Source organism: Eulemur rufifrons, chromosome 28 (genome assembly GCF_041146395.1).
Source record: "Eulemur rufifrons isolate Redbay chromosome 28, OSU_ERuf_1, whole genome shotgun sequence".
NCBI lineage: Eukaryota > Metazoa > Chordata > Mammalia > Primates > Lemuridae > Eulemur > Eulemur rufifrons.
This window is the reverse complement of record NC_091010.1, coordinates 27,516,088-27,529,517: the sequence shown is the minus strand read 5'-3', so window position 1 is coordinate 27,529,517 and position 13,430 is coordinate 27,516,088. Positions and strand designations below refer to the sequence as shown.

At 43.3% G+C, this 13,430-nt stretch overlaps 1 pseudogene; it reads right to left on the bottom strand.

Moving 5' to 3' along the window:
* Window positions 1–5,193: 5,193 nt before the first annotated feature.
* LOC138376437 (SUZ RNA-binding domain-containing pseudogene) lies at window positions 5,194–5,562 on the bottom strand (annotated as a pseudogene).
* Window positions 5,563–13,430: the final 7,868 nt, after the last annotated feature.

Sequence of the window (13,430 nt, the reverse complement as noted above, 5' to 3'; positions counted from 1 at the left end):
CTGACGCCACGGCACTCACTCTAGCCCGGGCAACAGAGTGAGACTCTGTCTCAAAAAAAAAAAAAAAAAAAAAAAAACAAGAATGCAGGCTGTGTCTAGCAGTCCTTTATAATGGAATTTACCAAGGGCCTTCCTGTGGAGGTATCATACTATTTTATGAGAAAAGGTCCTTTTTCTTTGTTACAAAGGGATTAGACTATGTACTGATAAAGGGTATTGCTTCAGGAACATCTAATTTATTGACCCAATTATTGATCAGAAATACTTGAGCTTTCTTCATAAGAATCATTTGAAAAATTTAGCTTACATGTTTTCTTCCCTTTTTGTTGGGGTGGGGGTCAGGGGACAGGAAGGAGTTGCTTACCCATGTCTGGAAGTACTTACCAATAACAAACCCAAATCTGAGGTTGCATTTTTATGTCCAGAGAGGGTGTGGTTGGACATAGACTTGGAACTGGGAAAAATGTGCATTTAGCAATTTTTTATTTCTTTTTTCAGGGAGGAAAACAATGAATAGACTTGTTAGTTTCACCAAGGTTAGAAGGAACATTTGCTAATACACATGAGGGTAGCACTATTGCTCAATCTTTATTGCACACCTACATGAAATGGGCAGCATTAAATAATTTGAATAATTATGATTTCCATACATAATATGTTTCAGCATGGAGCTTGAATATTACAATTCATTTTAATCCATGTTTAAAAAAAGCATAATCAATTGTTAAGTGAAGAAGATATTAAAAGATTTTGAATTAAAGTAGAACCAAATGAACTTTGTTGTAGTATTTAATATAAAAACAGGAATCCGGAGACTCATAAAAGTGGAAGAAACAAAGTCCTAATTCAAAGAAATAAACCGATGTAATTTTTTTCTCTCTTAAGAATTATCCTGCATACCTAGAGCATCTAGAATCATGGGTGCTATTTTTTTTTAAGTAGTCCAAGAGATTTCCTCTATTTTAATTTTTAAAATTTTTTAAAGACATAATAGATCCACATGAGTTCAAACTTTTGTAAGAAGAATAAGATACACTATAAAAAAATTTCCTCCTACTTCTGTCCCTTAGCAACCAGTTTCCTGACTCAGAAGCAACCAATGTTACCAGTTTTTTATGTATCCTTTATTTTATATGCAAACAAATACACACACCCTCTTTCTTTCCTTTGTTTTTTGCACCTTCATGAGCATTCTAAACATTGTATCCTGTATCTTGCTGTTTCCACTCAATCTATCTTTGAAAACAGGAAGTACATACAGCTCTGTCATTCTTTTTTTATAGCCACATAGTATTCCACGTGAAGGGATGCACGGAACTTTATTTAATGAGCCCCTCCCCCCCACCCCGCAGTGATGGCTATTCAAAAGTTGTTTCCAAACCTTGTTTCCAATCTTTACTATTAATAGTACAAGAATGGGCCAGGTGCGGTGGCTCAGCCTGTAATCCTAGCACTCTGGGAGGCCGAGGCAGGAGGATCACTCGAGGTCAGAAGTTCAAGACCAGCCTGAGCAAGAGTGAGGACCCCCCCCATCTCTACTAAAAAAATAGAAAGAAATTATATGGACAACTAAAAATATATATAGAAAATACTAGCGGGGCATGGTGGCGCATGCCTCTAGTCCCAGCTACTCAGGAGGCTGAGGCAGAAGGATTGCTTGAGCCCAGGAATTTCAGGTTGCTGTGAGCTAGGCTGACGCCACGGCACTCTAGCCCGGGCAACAGAGTGAGACTCTGTCTCAAAAAAAAAAGAGAGAGAGAGAGAGAATGGTACAGTAAATAACCTTGTACATACCTAAATCTACAGAATAAATTCCTTGAAGTGAAATTTTGGGTCAAAGGACATGTACATTTATAATTTTGCTAGAAACTTCCAATTTCCCCCAAAGAGGTTATTACCACGTAATACATGGCACCAGCATTGTAAACAGCTGTCTGTTTTGTCACCCTCCCAAACACACAGACTTTTTAAAAATATTTACCACCTTCTTCCTTGAGCCTGATGTAGTAGTTTTCTAAGCTTTCTCTATTCTGGGTTGACTCGGGGTAAACCCCACATCATTTCAACATCAACTCTCTGCTGCCATTTGTCACTGTTTCCACCCCTCCCCCGTGCCCCACAGACCTTGCACTCGCCCCCACCTCTCTGTCTTGGCTCACATCATTTCCTCAGCTGGAATGTCTTTTCCCATCAACACTGCTTCCCCAACCTACCCACCTTTCAAAGCCAAGTTCTACCTCCATGAAACTTTTCTCGGTTATCTGGCCCTTACTGATCTCTTCTTTTCTAAGAACTTCCAGCAGGTGTGCCATAAAAAGGTTACAGGTGAATGGAGCTGTTGATCCCCCTCAGATCTCAGGACAGGCTGTAGGGTCTGAGTAAGACCCTAGATTGATCCTTCTGGCCACGTGTGCTTGTTCAGTTTACCCCAGTGTCCATACAGTATTATCATTTTCTTCTACTTTTGTTTTTAGAGCCAGGGTCTTGCTATGCTGCCCAGGCTGGAGTGCAGTGGTTATTCACAGGCACAATCATAGTGCACCGCAGCCTGGAACTGCTGGCCTCAAGAGATCCTCATGCCTCAGCCTCCCAAGTAGCTGTGTGGAGGATCACCCTGGGCAGCACCACTTTTTGTAAATATTTAATATCTCAGAAATGAGCAGTATGAGAAAAGGGAAGACCTCAACAGCTAACCCTTGTATAGGGTTTACTATACATCAGATACCACAGTTTATATATATAAATTCATTTTAAGTCTCACAACCCTAATAGGGGAGTATTATTCTTACCATCCCTGTTGTCAAGTGGGGAAATTAAGGCACAGAAAGATTAAATTACTTGCCCAAGGTCACATATAGCTAGTAAATAGCAGAGGTGGAATTTGGACCCAAGTGGTCTGGCTCTGAAATCCACGCAAAGAGCACTATTCCAGCTGTTTTTAGCATGTTCTGTTGGCATAACTGCCACTTTGGCCTTGGCTATGCCTACAGACATCATTACAGAGGCCCTAAGGTAAACAGGAGGAAAGTATCAGAAGAATTAAGGAAGGGACTCAGGGACTCCACTAGCGCACACAAATATTTTGTGCCAGTAGAAAACATAACCTTTAGGCAGAACACAGTCCCAAGACTTGGTGAGCAGAGACTATTTGTGTATCAATTAAGAAAAAGTACTTCTCCAGGCAGAAGAAGCCCATGCTAGGGCATGAGGTTTGGCAAGTGAAGCAAAGGCTTGATTTCAATGTACACCGGATCCCACAGCTGGGAGTCCTTGACATTCACAACTATATATGGTGGTTCCAGATTAGGACCAGGTGAAAGAGACAACACGATGATCATGTAGTTCAATACTCCCTCTTGTATACCTATACCTACAGATTACGTCAAAGATCTGGATGACTTAAAATAAGGTCAGGTGTATATAATCTGTACCTTGCTTGCCCCAGCAACCTGTGAAGTCAACTTAATTTTGATGCCCAAACGGCCATTTCTCAAAATACATCCTCCAGTCCCTACCTGCTCAAGCAGAACTTATCTGCCCCCAAAACAAAGGTTCTGGAAAGCTCCAAAGGGGAGCTGCACACGTGCCTACAACTTAGCTGAGGGAGGGAGGTGTAGGCATGGGGTCCTCATCTGTCCTAGAGGCTGCAGAGCCCTGCCCCGTTTCTGGGCAGTGGGAATACAAAAGCCAGACTCACCAAAATCCTATTGATTAACATTTCCAGTAAATGTTTCAGAAACGTTTTTGAGTAGACTACCAAACTACCTTTGCTCAATTAAAAATTCATCAAACTGCTAGAACCCCTCCCGAGTTGCCCCTCCTCCCATAGATATGGAAGCATAAAATTGAAAGTGGGGAATATGTAACAGAGGGAAGGGCCTGGAAAAAAAAAACAAACCCCAGCAAAAATATTTTCTATCTTTTTAAAACTTCCCCCAGTCTTTTTGGGAACTGAAGCCTGGCCTGCATCCCAGAGGCAGGTTAAGTCTTTTGTTACAAGAGATAACTCAGCCCTCCCAGGCCAGGTGCCAGCCCCCCCAGGTGGGCCCAGAGAGGCTTATGTCTTTGGTGGAGATGGGACAATTAGAATAGTTAGCTGCAATAGCCAGGAACTGAGGGCCCTCCCTTTAAAAGCTCTGTATTTCTGCTAATGTTGAGGAAATTTGGGTTGTTTTTTTTTTTTTTTTTTTTTTTGAGACAGAGTCTCACTCTGTTGCCCAGGCTAGAGTGAGTGCCGTGGCGTCAGCCTAGCTCACAGCAACCTCAAACTCCTGAGCTCAGGCGATCCTACTGCCTCAGCCTCCCGAGTAGCTGGGACTACAGGCATGCACCACCATGCCCGGCTAATTTTTTCTATATATATTTTTAGCTGTCCATATAATTTCTTTCTATTTTTAGTAGAGACGGGGTCTCGCTCTTGCTCAGGCTGGTCTCGAACTCCTGAGCTCAAACGATCCGCCCACCTCGGCCTCCCAGAGTGCTAGGATTACAGGCGTGAGCCACCGCGCCCGGCCGGAAATTTGGGTTTTGAGACAAGAAGGTCTACCATTTTTCCTACTTTTCCAGCAAAGTAATAAACTTCTCTTTCCTGCTTGTTCTCGTTCTTCTGATTCCACCTGGAGGGCAAATACCGAGCTTCCGGGTAACACTATGTGCTTTTTTTTTTTGCAAATCAGATATTTGTATAAGCAAACAAAAATAGGGGGAATAAAAGAAGAAAGGATATTTTCAAATGGAACTTACTTTTTAAGTGAAGACATGTACTCGGGGGTGGGTGGACAGGAGTTCTCATTCGTGTTTTGAAATCCCAAATTAGTGAGCATGATAAATTGTTATTGCTGGCACTGGCTTTACCCCAAGTGGCCAAGTGGCACTGTCTGGCTTTGTACTCTGAGTCCTTAGTGGGTCCCCACAACCCTCCCCTAACCCCCACCCTTTCTCTTTCCATGGACTTGGGACAGCCTTTGTCAACATGGCAATCACAGTGGGAAGAGGGGGAAGAGGGAGGTCACAGGCATGGGGTTCAGGGTCACAGTGGGTGGATCAACGGAGATCACAGTGCGAGTAAGTCAGGTCATTCCCTCTGCTCAAGTCCAGCTGTCTGCCAGGGCAGACGACCCAGGGGGCGGTGACGGCGGCAGCGGCGGCATCCTTTCTTGCCTGCATTTGCGCTGTTTGAAGTCTTGTGACCCATCAGGACCCACAGGCTGTCTGATGACGTTGTTGGGCTGCCTGCTGTCTGGGCTGGGAGATCCTGGTTGGCCTGCCAAGGATGGGTTTCTGCTGCTCCTCCTCGTAGCTGGCGCTGCCCAGGGTGGGGCTCGGGTCCGGGCGTGCCGCGCCTCTCGTGCGCTGGGGCTTGGCGGGACGGGCTGGCCTGCAGGTGGCGCTGGGGCTGCTGACCTCGCCGGCGCTCGTGGGCCTCTCGAGGGTGCGGATCTGTGGAGGGGGCGCCGTGGGAAGGCTATCGTCCTGAATCACAGTGGGCACTCTGGGAGGAGGTTTGGTTTTCCCACTGTCTGCCACCTCCTCCCAGCTCTCGGCGACCTCCTCCTCTTCCATCTTACTCGCCACGTTCCTTAACTGAAATTTTGCACCCTTTGACCAACATTGCCCCAGCCGCCACCTCCTCCTGCCCCTGGTAACCACCATTCTACCCTCAGTGTTTTTCAACTTTATCAGACCCAACAGCCTCTATTAACAACACATGTTTCATAGCAGCACTTGTGACCATAAATGAAATCCATAGGTGATACAGTTTACCTATAATTACCTGATGCAAATAGATAAGTGTATACATGTATTAGGAATGCTGTATATGTATTCCTAACTCTAATAAAGAAAAATAAGAGGCTGTATTTATAATAAAAGATCCATTTCAATATGTAAATGATTGGGCATGACTATACTTGACGACATAGTGAGGCTGTCAGATGTTTGCTTCCACAGGCTGAGTCACCGTGAATGTAATAGCCTCCAACGTCCCCTGATTACAGGGGTGCTACGAGGGACTCGAATAGCGCCAGCGGCATTGCCCTTGATGACATGATTTACCTAAACAGGGAACAACTCCAGGTAATGCTTCAAACAAAACAAAGGATTAGCTTTCATCAATTTACATGGTAATGGCAGCTCCCGAAATTTCAGTGGGTGCTAAAACCAAGCAAACAATACTTAGCCATTAGATTTCTATGGCTCTATGGAGTGGGTTCTTGCAACAGATTTTTCCCTACATAAGTGTTCAGTGGGACATTCGAAATCATGCAGTACTGCCAGGTGTGGTGGAACACACCTGTAGTCCCAGCTACTCGGGAGGCTGAAGCGGGAGGATCACCTGAGCCCAGGAATTCAGGGCTATAGTGCAGTATGATTGCACCTGTAAAGAACACTGCACTCCAGCCTGGGCAACATAGTGAGACCCCGTCTGTAATAATGAGAGAGAGCAGGAGAGAGAACAGAGAAGCTGCACTCTTAAAAGAAAAAAAAAAAAAAAAAGTCATGCAGAGGACAATCCTTCCCGAGGAGGACTCTTCTGTATGTTGCCTGACATCTACCATCCCTGGCCTCCCTTTCTGCTCTGTCACTAAATGCCAGCAGTACCCCCATCACTGAGACCAACAAAAATATCCCCACACATTTCCTAAACTCCCCCTCGGGAGTGGTGCCACCCCCATAGGAGAACCACTGGAATGAGTGATTAGGGAGGGGCTTGCTAAGGAGCTATTCCTCACACCAAGAACGGAATGGCCAAAAGGAATGAGCTGTGGGGAAAGAGCATTCCCAGCAAAAGGAACACCCAGTCCACAGTCAGGAAAATGAGACAAGCCTGGAGGGTTCAAGGAGCAGAAAGAGGCCAGGTGTGGTACCTCATGCCTGTAATTCCTGCACTTTAGGAGGCTGAGGCAGGAAGATCGCTTGAAGCCAGAAGTTCAAGACCAGCCTAAGCAATATAGTAAGATTCCCACCTCTACAAACAAATTTTTTAAAAAATTAACCAGGCATGGCCGGGCGCGGTGGCTCACGCCTATAATCCTAGCACTCAGGGAGGCCGAGGCGGGTGGATTGTTTGAGCTCAGCAGTTCGAGACCAGCCTGAGCAAGAGCAAGACCCTGTCTCTATTAAAAATAGAAAGAAATTATGTGGACAGCTAAAAATATATATAGAAAAATTAGCCAGGCATGGTGGCACATGCCTGTAGTCCCAGCTACTCGGGAGGCTGAGGCAGAAGGATTGCTTAAGCCCAGGAGTTTGAGGTTGCTGTGAGCTAGGCTGATGCCACGGCACTCACTCTAGCCTGGGCAGCAAAGCGAGACTCTGTCTCAAAAAAAAAAAAAAAAATTAACCAGGCATGACACGCACCTATAGTCCCAGCTACTTGGCAGGCTGAGGCAGGAAAATTACTTGAGCCCAGGAATTCAAGGTTGCAGTGACCTAGATGACACCACTACACTCCAGCCTGGATGACAGAGTAAGACCTGTCTCTGGAAAAAATAAAGGAGCAGAAGGACGGTAGGGACTAGCCTATGTTTAGTGAGGAGTGTGGTGAAACATGGCTTTGGAAAGATGGACAGAGGTCAAACTATGCAGGGCCTTACAGGCCAAAGTAAAGATTTGGACTGTATTATTAGTGTGACAGGAGGTAGTGGGTGTGGAGGAGGGTTGTTAAGCAAGGAAAGGTCATTATTTGACTTCGGTTAGTCACTGTGGCTGTGGAGAATGGGCTGGGCTGTGAGAGAGGCAGGGGGACCAGCTGGGAGACTATTTACAGGTGTTCAGGAAAAAATGATGGTGGCTTGGTCTAGGATGTTAGCAGCAAAGATGGAGAGAAATGGATGGCTCAAAGGATAGATTCAGGAGAGGAGCCAACAGGACTTGGTAATGAACTGGAATTGAAGGGTGTAGGGGGGGTGACGGGAGTAGTCAAGGATGACCCCTGGTGGTTTTGACATGAGCAACTAACTGGGTGGCTGTTGGTGCCATTTTCCACATTGGCAAATCTGAGCAAGGAATAGTTTTTGTTTGCTTATTTGATTTAGTGAGTGTTAAGAGCTCTGTTTTGGACATGTTCCATTGAGTTGCCTATTAGACATCCAGGTACCCAAATAGGCTGTGTGGAGTTCAAGGGGAAAGAAAAGGCTGGGTTTAAAATCTGGCATTTAAAGCCAGACTGTATGCAGTTGACGCTTGAACAACAAGGGTTTGAACTCTGCAGGTCCACTTGTATGTGGATTTTCTTCTGCCTCTGCCACCCCTGAGACAACAAATCCAACCCCTCGTCCTCCTCCTCTTCCTCCTTACCCTCCTCCTTAGCCTCCTCAGTGTGAAGACAATGAGGATGAAGACCGTTATATGATGATCCACTTCCACTTAGTGAATAATAAATATATTTTCTCTTCCTTTTGATTGTCTGAATAACATTTTCTTTTCTCTAGCTTACTTTATTATAAGAATGCAGCATATAATACGTATAACATACACAATATGTGTTAATCGACTATTTTTGTTATCTGTGAGGCTTCTGGTCACCAGTAGGCTACTAGGAGTTGAATTTTGGGGGGCTTCAAAAGTTGTATGTGGATTTTTTACTTCTAGGGGGTAATTGGCACCTCTAACCCCAGTCAACAGTTCCAGGGCCAACTGTGAATGGTATTTAAAGCCACGGGCTGAGAGTGCCTAGGGAGAAAGTGTGCCTAGAGCAGAGCAAGAGCACTGGGGCACAGCTCCTGGTAGAAACTGAGTGTCCGGGACAGAGGGAGTCAGGAGGGAAGCCAGGGCAGTCGCCATCATGGAAACCAGTCAGGGCAGATCCACATTTTGTGGGGCCTGTTGGTTTCACCATTTGGGAGGAGTTTGCTTTCATTTAAAAGATGCAAAGTTATGAAAACAAAATTAGTTGCAGAGTGAATAAATTTAGAATGAGACAATATTTCACCTCATAAGTGTTTTTTCTACATAGCTTCATACCAATTGTTCATATGGCTATATCTTTGTAATATAACTGTTTATGGTTTTAATAGAACGATAATTTAATCTTTCCTCTAGCACTGTTGATTGAGATTTGGTTTTATAAATAATTATTCATAATTTACAAATTCCTTTCAGCTTCACATGTCATTTGTAATGTCATGTGTATTTTTAGAAATGTCTTACAGCATAGGTATAAACAAAATTAAAAAAATAAAAATTATGTCAAGGCTGGGTGCCTTGAGATCAGGAGTTTGAGACTAGCCTGAGCAAGAGTGAGACCCCAACTCTACTAAAAATAGAAACATTAGCTGGCGTGGTGGCATGCTCCTGTAGCCCCAGCTACTTGGGAGGATTGCTTGAGCCCAGGAGTTTGAGGTTGCAGTGAGCTATTATGCCACTGCACTCTAGCCCAGGCAACAGAGTAAGACTCTGTCTCAAAAAACAAACAAACAAACAAAAAAAAGATATCAAATTTGGAAAACCTCTATCAAGTTTGTTTCACAAGCTGTAAGATATTTGGGCATTTGAAGTTATTTCTGCAATAGCTATCTTAAATGCTTTTTGAATTGATAGCACTCATTAACCAATTGTCTTGATGTCCTCATATAGTGTCATATCAGATTTCATATTAATTTCTTCAATGTCAGTTTTTCATGTAAATTAGCAAGAAATATAAATCTTGGTCCATTGTGTTTATTTGCTTCTATTAGTGAGATTTTCAAACAATCCACAAGTTTATTCATTAATTTTATTCAAAATATATCTCTTCCTCTTAATGTGTTACTGCTTTTTATATGATCTGCAAATTTTTTATTACAATTTGCTTCTCATTATCAGAATAATTTCTCTATCACTTTTGTTTTACATTCCGTTACCTTTTCTTCTGAATTTTGACTCCATTTTTTAAATATATAATTAAATTATAAAATGATATAAGAAAGTATCCTTCATATAAGTCCAAATCAGAAGTCTATAATTTCCTCATTCATTTTATTAAAATATTCCAAAACATTTTCCAAATGGCAATTAAAACAGCATATTCTAATTTCAGAAACTTTTTAAATAAATTCTTTGCAGCTGGTTGTATTAGGCTTTCTCTTCTGAGTCTTTGAAAAATATGTCTTAGAATCCTTAAAGCATGGTTGTATTCATATTGCAAGGCTTAAAACAACTTTAAATGGGTAGCTGATCTCATTACACTTGGACTTCTCAAAGAAAAACCCAAATTGGCATGTTTGTTTAAAATAATCCATATATGAATGGAACCCAAATAGAAAAATATAACTGTTGCAAAATACTGAAGTAGTCAACAACTTCAGTTATTCTCAAGGCAGCTTTTTCTCCATGAAAAATTTTCAAATTCCGCATCATTAATATTTTAAAAGAATGTTTGCAGCACTTGCCCTCACTTTTCCTAATAATTGCACGATAGCGCAACTGACCATGAATACTGTTCAAAGGAAAATTACAATGGTTGAATAAAGTCACAAATAGATGGATTTCAGTTAACGAAAAGTTAAAAATTGCTCATGAGTGTTTCTCTTATTAATGTAGAATGCAATAATCACCTATGATCAGTGTTTGTCACATCCAGTATAAACTCTAAATAATGTAGTAGTATTGGATATGTGGTTTATTTATTTAAATAACTACTTCATTTTTGTACACATTTCCTATTATTTTGATCAATCTCTCATAAGTTTTTAGATTTCACATTTGTTCTTTTGACATTTTTTTCCAAGTCCTTATGCAAAAATGGAATAGAACATAAAAGTTAGATCAATGATTCCTATGAACTTATCTTTGTTTGAAGAACACTTTTTTCACTATGACCTCTGAAGCCACTTCTCTTTTTGCTTTATGTTTTGGAGACAGAGTCTCGCTCTCTTGCCTGGGCTAGAGTGCCGTGGCGTCAACCTAGCTCACAGCAACCTCAAACTCCTGGGCTCAGGCAATCCTTCTGCCTCAGCCTCTCCAGTAGCTGGGACTACAGGCATGCGCCACCATACCTGGCTAATTTTTTTCTATTTTGAGTTTCCTGGCTAATTTCTTTCTATTTTTAGTAGAGATGGGGTCTCCCTCTTGCTGAGGGTGGTGTCAAACTCCTGACCTCAAGAGATCCTCCCGCCTCGGCCTCCCAGAGTGCTAGGATTATAGGCGTGAGCCACCACGCCCAGCCGGGAAAAATCTTTAAAATTGTTATTTTTTTGGATTTTGGAGGTGAGGAAACAGGAGGGTCATAGATGAAAGAATGGTGAAGTCATGAACTGAAATGGGAAAGCCAGAAGCTATCCTTGACCAACTATGTGAAGTTTGAGGTGTCTGTGGACTCTCCAGGGGGATTGAAGTGGGGTGAGGGTAAGGGGGTAATCTTTATAGGTAGAACCTATAAAAAGGTGATTGCCATTACATTGACTCGTGGAAGTGGAGAGTAGAAGGCTCAGAACAGTCTTGGGCAATGCCCGCACAACACGTCACAGCGGCCCCTTCCCAGCAGAACGGGGCTGGTGTCTCTTCAAAGTTTCCCCCAAGTGTTTTGGGGAGCTCCTGAGAACAGAACTGCCATGTCCCCCTTCTGTTTAGCCCTTCCTTGCTGGGTACTGTTCCACTTCTACCTCACTCAGGTGGTCCTGCCACCTCCGCTGTTCCACTGGGTCCCGTCCCTAGTGTGGTGCCAAAACTGCAACATTGATGGGGAGGTGAGAGTGAATGCCCAGGTCCCTGTTAGGGGCTCAGCTGTGTCCCCTAAAAGTTCATATACTGAAGTCCTAACCCAGGGTACCTTGAAACATGACTGTATTTGGAGATAGGGCCTTTAAAGTAGTAACTAAGATAAAAGAGGTCACACGGATTGGCCCTAATCCAATAAGACTGGTGTCCTTATTGTTAGGCCTAAAGAATTCACCCTCCCCAAACTTCCATCCAAACCTCTTATAAAACCCACCCCTCTCCCCTTCCTAGGGGTGCATTGGGCACACAGTCTTTGCCAGACCCCTAGGGAGATAAGGGAATGAAATGGAAAAGGGAAACTTACTTTCCTTTTCCCTCCTGATCAGGACTAAGCTTATCCCTTCTGGTTGTTCCCTAGGGAGATAAAGGAATGAAATGAAGATAAAGGAATGGAATGCAAGAACTTACTTTCCTTATCCCTCTGGGTTGTTTGAAAAGTATTTCCTCCTCCCAGAAAAACCCTCTGTAAGGCTCTCCTCTTTTCTCTCATGGGTGCCTTTTTCAGCCTTCACCCATCTGCACCCAGATGCTCAAAATAAACAGCATTTTGCTACACATGAGGCTTCGTGTGTCTCCCTCTCGGCTCCAGACCTAACACTTATAAGAAGAAAAAATTGGGGAGGTCAAGCACAGTGGCTCACACTTGTAATCCTAGCATTCTTGGAGGCTGAGGCAGGAGAATCGCTTGAGGTCAGGAATTTGAGACCAGCCTTAGCAAGAGTGAGACCCTGTCTCTACAAAAAATAGAAAAATTAGCCAGGCATGATGATGTGCGCCTGTAGTCCCAGGTACTTGGGAGGCTGAGGTAGGGGGATCACTTGAGCCCAGGAGTCTGAGGTTGCAGTGAGCTATATGATGATACCATCGCACTCTAGCCAGGGTGATAGAGCAAGACTCTGTTTCAAAAAAGAAAAAAAAAAAAAAGAGAAAATTTGCACACAGATATGTACAGAGGCAAGACCATGTGAAGACACTGGGAGAAGACAACCATCTACTAACCAAGGGGAGAGGCCTCAGAAGAAACATATTGATCTCAGACTTCTAGCCTCCAGAATTCTGCAAAAATAGATTTCTGTTGTTTAAGTCATTCAGTCTGTGGGATTCCGCTATGGCAGCCCTACAGAACTAATACACTCCCTTTTGGAGCTGCCCTCTATTAGGAAGGGCCCAGGTCAGCAGGCTCCCCTAGTCACAGATGCTATGCCACCCTGGGGCTCAGTTCTCTCCACTGACCACCAAGACTTGTAACTCTTAAGCCAAGTGTGTCATATCTGGATTCTCAGGAGTCTACTCAGCCCTTCATACACACAGATGGCTGGTGGGTCTGTCCTGTAAGATCTTCAGACATGCTTGGCCATAGCTACCTAGAAATAATGTTAGTTGCCCAACGTGCAACTACATTTACTGGATAGGAAAGGAAATCTGTGAGTCTGTGACAGGAAAAAGCAACCAGAAACAGGAGAAAGGAAAGATATCTCACACTTACTATTAATATGTATTGAGAACTAAGCAAGGACATTAACATGTGCTACTTTATTAATGTATTCATTCAAAACTATTTATGTGTGTGGTATCAGAAATAAACTTGCTCTAAGTCCCAGGTTCCTGTCACAGGGCTCCAAAAACCCTTGGAATTTCCTAAGTGACCTGAGTATTATTCATAATGGCCCCTTTCAGCTTATGTTAATGAAGTGACTGAAGGTGCGTAGCCTTGGGACAGGGCTTCTCCCCAG